Source organism: Cyanistes caeruleus, chromosome 3 (assembly GCF_971803275.1).
Source record: "Cyanistes caeruleus chromosome 3, bCyaCae1.hap1.1, whole genome shotgun sequence".
Classification (NCBI taxonomy): domain Eukaryota; kingdom Metazoa; phylum Chordata; class Aves; order Passeriformes; family Paridae; genus Cyanistes; species Cyanistes caeruleus.
The window spans coordinates 91,349,915-91,357,684 of record NC_141703.1 but is presented as its reverse complement, the minus strand read 5'-3'; the positions used below and the strand labels follow the sequence as shown (position 1 = coordinate 91,357,684).

At 45.5% G+C, this 7,770-nt stretch overlaps 1 long non-coding RNA gene across 2 annotated transcripts; it reads left to right on the top strand.

Annotated features, from left to right (window-relative positions):
* Positions 1–262: 262 nt before the first annotated feature.
* LOC147654340 (uncharacterized) lies at positions 263–6,322 on the top strand. Of its 2 annotated transcripts, none has more exons than XR_015284977.1 (4): positions 263–963; positions 1,699–1,837; positions 2,958–3,123; positions 4,323–6,322. It is a non-coding gene; the product is annotated as an uncharacterized LOC147654340 (long non-coding RNA). The 2 variants fall into 2 exon arrangements; XR_015284978.1 differs by having other exon boundaries at positions 270–954.
* Positions 6,323–7,770: the final 1,448 nt, after the last annotated feature.

The following is a 7,770-nucleotide window of genomic DNA, read 5'->3' as shown; positions in this document are numbered from 1 at the left end:
TAGTTGCTGTTTAACCAATCTCTCCAGACTTTATCCTTTTAATCTTTCTTTCTAAATCAATCCTTCCAGTCCCTTGATCATTTCAGTTGCTCTCCTTTGAACAGCTCCTGTTTGTCAAACACTCTTCCTAATGACTCATGTGGAACAGGAAATATGTGAAACTTCAAGGCACAACAAAACACAGGAGCAGCCCAGGTTCTGAGTCCTGGATACTGGGGATTTGCATCATAATGGAAGAGCTGCCTACAGGGAATTTGTGAGCACTGTCCATAGTTCCTGTTCCCCAGAAAGCTTCACAGAGAGCTGATGGGACTGCTGGTGCAGGAAAGCCAGGCAGCGTGGTGATGGATGTGCTCAAGCACCCAAGGCCTGGGGGTCCTGCTCCAGCCTCATTAGATGGGCTTGGGCTCTCTGGAGGTACAACAAACTACTCTGGTTTGGAAGTTGTCTCGAGGCCTGCAGGAAGAAACGCTGCAGCTGGATTCCTAAAACAAATGCATACATGTGTTAGGACAGGGAACAGCCAGATCATTTGAGGTCGCTGACTACTGCTCTGAAGTACTTCCATATGATGCATATACACCCTCCCCACAGATGGGAAATAATGCTGAGGAGTGACACCATGGACAAAGGGGATTTTCTAAGTGAGGAATTTTCTAAAATACAGAAAAGCAGCCCAAATTGTAGTAATATAAGAGAATGTAAAGTGCAGCAAGGGAGATGTAAAATGGGGATTAAGGAGGGTATAATGAGCTTTGCTGAGCAAATCATACTGTGGCAAACCCATGCTCAGACTCTGTGGGCATTTGACTTCCCCCTGGGAGCAAAATGGTGCAGTTCTCCCAAAAAAGAAGACAAGAGCTGATTACAAAGGAGAGCTCAGGGCAGGGAGCAGTTCCTCCCACAGCACAGGAGTCATCCTGCAGAGGCAGCCTTCATAACAACTTGCAGGACGTAAGTATGGTGAGTCACCAGCTGACATTCAGAGTACTTACAAAGTTTCCTCAGCCATTCAGGTAAATCAGCCTCCTCAGACTGACAGCGCTGCAGCTCCAAAAGTGTGGGAACATGAAGAAACCTCTTGCAAAGATCTTTGATCTCCTCTCTGATTCCAGCTTTTGATTAGGGTATTGGTTTTGGCCTACAAAAGAGCTGAAAATTGCACAGTAGGGATAGTGGGACTGTGGTTAGAGAGCCATGTGTAACCCAAGACGAGGACAAATGTTGCCTACTTTCCAAAAGTGTCAATTTTTTTTTTTTTTAGACTGCATCACATTTCAGTGTTGTAGAAGAGGCTTGTTAGAGATAAGCTTGCATAGAAACAAAACGAGGAAGGATAAGACCCATGAGTCAATGCCCCCCATGGGAGGTGCCAGATCAGTAGCAGGCTCCAGGAAGGACAGAGGGGTGCTGGTTTGGTGAGACACAGGCAGAGTCAGCATAGTCATGGACCTTTGGAAGCCCTCTTCTTTCCTGAGCTTGAGGGACCGCTGTAACTTCCAGGCTTCAACTCAGTCCTGAAGGTTGTGCAGAGCTGTGCCTGTGGTGCATTGCAACCTTTGGGCCTAACGCTGCAGAGCAGTATGCTACACTGCTGCTGGGTATGTGTGCAGCAGCTGCGAGGGTCAGCACAGAGACCTTTGTGTCTGTAACACCACATGGACATTTTGCAGGCCTGATTTTCTTCCCTCATGACAGACCCAGCCTGGCCACGTGTTGCTGTCCCTGAGAGCTGGGTGAAACGGTTGCACTGTGGAACTGAAAGCACCTCGTTACAGCAGAACAGCTGTCTCTGTGGGAGGAAATGAAGAAAGTCCCCCCCTCACCATACAAGAAGGTACTTTGGGGATGTCAACCTCTTCTCTCACTGGTGGAAATGGAAATAGGTGTGTGCTCTATAGCACTAGCAGAACTCTGCCCATCAGTTCTTTCAAGCAAGGTTTGAAAGGTTTAAAGTTGCTGCCTTGCATAAGGGCCATCAATATTAGCTTTAGGACTGCCTGGCTAGCCAGAAGGATGGTTCATCTGTGGCTAGAGTGAGACAAGGACCATGGAAAACAACGTATTTTTCTCCTCTGGGGTTTTTCACCTGGGGAAGTGAGGAGAAGAGTGAGTAGAGGGAATAACTTTCAGATGTTTCTTCTGGGCTGAAAAGGGCCAGAGGCAAGAGAGATTTCACAGCAGATAAAATTTCGAACTTCCAAGTGGATGGTAAGAATCTTTGAATGCCCAAGGAAGGGGAGTTCAAAGTTGCTGAGCTCTTAAACAAAGCAGACAGTGGCTTATTCAAATAGCATTTTCTACAAACGCCTGTGGGACTAAGGGGCTGGGATGGAGGGTGATTATTGTAACTGTGTTTTACAAAGAAGCTAAAGATGATCCAATTATAAAACAGAGCGCCTTACCTCAGAACAAGGAGAAAACACTGAAAAAAATCGTTAAAGATAGAGTTAGAAAGATTCTAGATGAGTCTAATGTGATAGAGATAAACCTGTCTGCCAGTTTCTCTAAGTGTGACTTGTATTCCTCTAGCCCATTAGGATTCTGGGGAAGAGTTAATGAAATACTGGACTGAGGAGAAGGGGTGGTGGTGGGGATATAATTTATTTAAACTTTTCAAAAGCCTTTTGATAAAGTCTTTCACAAGAGGCTATTAAAGAAATTTGTTGCCTGTAGGGTGGGAGGCAAAGTCCTGACATGGATTAAAACCTAGATAAGAGGTAAAAAACAAAGGAGAGGAATAAGTGCCCAATTCTCTCCGTGAAAGGAGGTTAATAGCAAGATGCTCCAGGGATCAGCATCAGGCCCAGGGATGTTCAATATGTTTATTAACGATCTAAGAGAAAGCAGAGAACAACAGAAATACAAAATTTTGCTGATGGCACAGTTTACTTCTTGCTGTAAGTAATTGGCTGTGTTTGACTCTTCTCTTGTGTTCATGCCTTGTCTGTGAACAGATCACTGGTTTTACTAATAGGCCTATAAATATAATTGGAAGTATGGCTCAGTCTTGTGAACAGTACTGAGACTGATGGCAGGAGGAGGCCTACAGGTGCATCAGCCTGGGACAGATGAAGAGTCACAAAGCAAGAGGGTTTGTGCATTCAGCCCTCCATCAGCTCTGTAAGTGCTGCTTACCGTAATTCTGCTGCTTCTGATGTCACCATCTGCTAGTGCTCAAGGAGGGCTGTGGTATGAGCTGTCAGGAACCACACCACCATCACTATTTCATACTTAAACTCCTGGATGGCATGAATCTGCCACAGGTTCATGTGAGCTCGTGGGCCCTTTGCCAGCACCCCGCAGCCATTGCCCATGTGAGCGCTCATGCGTGCACCTTTTATGTGTATCACTTCTGCATTCCCACTCCTGATTTGGCAAATTCTTCCCCATGCAGCCAAGATTTCTGCTGCAAGTTTTAGGAATTAAATGCACACATCACCACACCCCTGTATTGCTGCCAGAGATGTTCTCTGGTGCTCTCTCAGGGTGCTCTGCCCTGCACCCTACTCCATCCAGATCCACTTTCTGCGCTGCCTCCACGCGCTGGCCTTGCTCTGGCTCCTATTCACTATTCATCACTCTGACTGAAACACTCAGCTCCTAGCAAGGTAGTTATTGTAGGCAAGTTAAAAGTCCTCCTTCACAGTCACTGCTGCCACATAAGTTTGTTCAACTCACTGTATTAAAGTCATTAGTGCCAGGCAGCCCTGGAGAAATGCTTTATGTCATCATTTTGCTCTACAGCAACCATTTTTTTACAAAGTTGAGGTTGCTACTTCAAACTACCTCAGCACTTGCTGGAAGCTGCCTGCATTCACATCTTTTTGTGAGACAATAAACAAGAAGAAACTTAGAGACATGGTTAGAAAAAATTCCATTTTCCAAGTACTTTTTAAAATTCAGACTTTACTGAATTGGTCTCTGATAATCACACATAGCCAGTCCAAAATTACCAAGATAAATACATATATTTTTTTTTTACTAGTGGTCACCAAATTTCAGTTTATTATGGTCTCTTATAAAGAGAATATCAACCTTCTTAGCTGACCAGACCATGCAGTTGCCATGCTGCTGATTTGTCCCAGCTCAGTGTCAATATGACAGATGACAAAGGGCCAGATCAGCATGCTGGCTGTGAGTGTGACAGAGGAGGAAGAGGAGTGCCAGCCAGCCTGTACTACCCCCTGGCACATAAGGTGTTACTGCCGAGGAAGGTACTCCCAGGTGATATCTGATTCGGCAGATCCTGTCCTGCTGTCGGTGAGAAACTGCTGATTGCTCAGAGGTTTATGTGCACTCTCTCTCCCACCTCCTGCCAGCTACTGAGGAATGAACCAAGGAACAGGGATACTCTGGGGGGTAAGCACCTTCAAGGACCAGTAGCAGCAGGGTTGATGCAGTTGTCCTCATGCTAATAAAGCCTGGTGTTTGAAGGCAGAGGCTCCTCCTGCGATCTGCTGGCATTGTCACTTGACACTTCTCACCAGCTGGTGAGTAGGAAAAAAGAATGTTCTGGTGTCAGTGTAAAATAAGTGGCTGCAGTGTGTAGTCGAGTTGCTGGAGGTTTCATAATGCTGTCTTCAGTCTTTTATAAATATATACATGCAGCCATGTACGAGCAGAATGGGCTCCATTTCAAAGCCACTCCGTTCTGTCAGAAACAAGCTGGAGCAGCCAGGTGACCGCCTGACTGATGTCATGGAAGGAAGCTGCTAAGAAGGCAAATGCAATACGATCTCAAGCTCAGCATGCTGCAAGCAAATTGAGCTGCTGCGCTAAAGTCGTGAAGAAAAGAGATTTTCCTATTATTTATACAGCGGTCCTAGACTTCAGGGAAACAGGCAAGCTGGAAATGGAAATTCCCATTGATGAGAACAAATTTCCTGTTTCTGTCATTGCTGAAACCTGCAGGGATTAGTCACATTACTTTGAATTTTAAACAGCGTACGTTACAAACATTTGAGGAAAAATTGAGTGAGTGAAGTCATAGGTGTGATGCTCTGCATTAAAGACACCACTGCATTTTTTTAGTTACTCAGTTCTCCAGAGCAGAGACTGATCCTTGTGTTTACTAGTAAAACTTTTCAGAGGGTGCCTACTGGGTGCCTTCAGACGCCACTAAATTAATGATTTAATAAATTCAGATCATCTCTGTAGCATATGGAAATTAAAAGTACAGTTATTAAGGAAGAATTCCAATTTCAAAAATTGCTAGAGGTTTTATGCAGTCAACAGGAAACATCACCAATGCTTCTGAAGAATAGAGATGATTATTTTCTACTGTGAAAACATTACATTCCGGTTGAGGTGAAAGTCTACTCTTGTTCTAATTAGGAAGGGTGAAGAAGAAAGAAATGCTGGTCTAAGCTGTTTGTTGCCTCTGAAAGGTAGCTCTCAAGTCAATGAGGAGTGCAGACTGGACAGACAGATGTGGAAATCAGTATAAAAAAAAAATCAGACTTGAATGTATTCAAGAACACATTACTCTGATATGTAGTGATAGGAAGCAGCTTGGGAACCATAAATATAGAGAGAGAAACACTGAGGACAATTATAAATAACTTAGAAGAATGATAAGCTCCTGGACTGCAAATTGGCATGAGCAGCTATTCAATGATCCATGTTTAACAGGGTGATTAGTGTATGACTGGTTAATAACAGTGTGGAGAAATGTCACTGGGAAAAGCTTATGCAGCACCTGCATAAGCCTTTGCATAAATACCAGCAGCATGGACAGGTACAAAAATGCTATGAAAAAACATTGCTTTTGCATTTGTGAGTGTCCCTGCACCTGGACACACACACACAAACCCACAAGAGGGCTCACACGTGCCTGTCTGCCTGATCACCTGAATGAGAGAGTTAATAAAAGGTTTTACTCACTGGATGCTCATTCAAACCTGTTGCAGCAGGAGCTGTCAGTCCCTGGAAGCAGCTACAGGGACCAGTGATCATGATTTGATTACACCGAATATGAGCACAGGGAGCATCCTGTCAAGAAATAATATGTATTTTTATATACTTGGCCCTTTGAAAAGGCAAACTTCTCAAGTGTCAAAAGTAAAATGTATTAGGAGAGAGCATATAATGCATATGTATATATTTGTATAAACACTCATTCGTGCATGTGTGAGAATTGGGAGCTCCTCCAGCAAAGTTTATCAGAGGCCTCAGAGGCCAGCATAGCACAGTCACTCCAGAAGATGATCAAGGAGAAAAACTCAGTAAAACTGAGCAGTAAGAGAGACAGTGTGGAATTCAGAATGTTTATGTTCCATTTTTTCAGAGGAAAAAAAAATAAAAGGTAAAACAGAAACAACCAGCATTAATTAGAAGACTGAAGTTCAAAAAAAACCACATATAGACGAGCAGGGCCAAGATGAGGGAATCTGATGGCAAACATAGTAGTGGGGAGAAATCAGACAACAGATCTCAACTTTGTGACAAGAAGTCCAGCCCCAGCAAGCCAGGAGAAAGGGCCTCAGAGCTTGTGTCCTCTGCAGCAGCCTTGTGGAAGTCCTCAGAAAGAGAAGAGGGATTCTAGTGACAGGGCTGTACAAAGCCTTGCCACAGAACAGCCCAGCAACCTGCAGGAGTGGGAGAGGGGCTCCAGTAAAAATCAACCATTTCTCACCTGTCAGCTAGGGAACACTAGCAGGATGGAGGGAGTGTGGAGCACTTGCAGGTGGGAGGACCCCTGCTTTCTGTCAGGGGTGTGTGGTGAGGGTGGTGAGGAGGGGAGAGGGGTGGTCAGGGGGTCTTCTCTGTTCTGCTGAGGGAATGGGGAAAGTTTTTTCTCCCTCTCGTTGCTGAGCCAGCGTGTCTGGGTGCCAGCACCAGCCTGATGCTGGGTGTCACACTAACAGGTCCTTCTGGCTGTGACATTTCCAAAGTGTCTTTTCAGATGCTGGCATCACAGCTGAATGGTGCCCAGGCAGCAAGTGGGGCCAGAGATGCTGTCAGGATCACTCCCACATTCAATTACTCACGGCAGCCTGTGCACACACCTTGTCACTTGACCTCACCCCTGTCCCTTCCCAGAGGCAGAGGTGCTCCCAGCAGCAGAGGGCTGCTGTCTGTTGGAGGTGCAGGTGCCTCTGTCCTGTCTTCTCCTCTCCCTACAAAACACCAGCTGAGGAAGCCAGACTGCACAGGGAGGTTAATGAGGGGATGAAACCAGCGGCTCCATATCCATCAGATCCCACAGCCTTCATATGAAGAGCACAAGGGACTGTATTTGATGCCAGGTCAGGAGACTATGAGAAGCAGCAGAGAAAAAGAGAGGTGGGGAAAATAGGTGCTGAGCTGGGATCCACAGTACTAGCCTGGGGCTTTGCACTTGGCAGATCCTCATCATAGAAGACAAGTTTGTGGCACTATTACCAGTCAGCACTTCTCCCTCCCTCACTTTCCCTTTCATCTAGGTTGCTGCAGTTGCATTTAATGACACAACAGATGTATTCATTTGCATCTTTATACAGATCTCTAAGCTCTACAAATGGGTGGGTGGGCATGACCCCATTTCCCCAAATTATTCAGCACCTTTCAGTTATGCATTTCTCTCCTTTCTAATGTCTTTTTGAAGTTCATAGAAGCAACAGTGGAGAATTACTTCGCCATTTCCTCGGGAGCATCTGGGACCTGATCGCTCCTCTGCCCATGTGAATCCCCTTTACAAGTCAACAGGAGCCATGGAGATGTCTGTGCACAGACACGCTGCCTCCTCCACGGTGTACACACGCTTCCTGGAGAGGGGAAAAGCCAGAG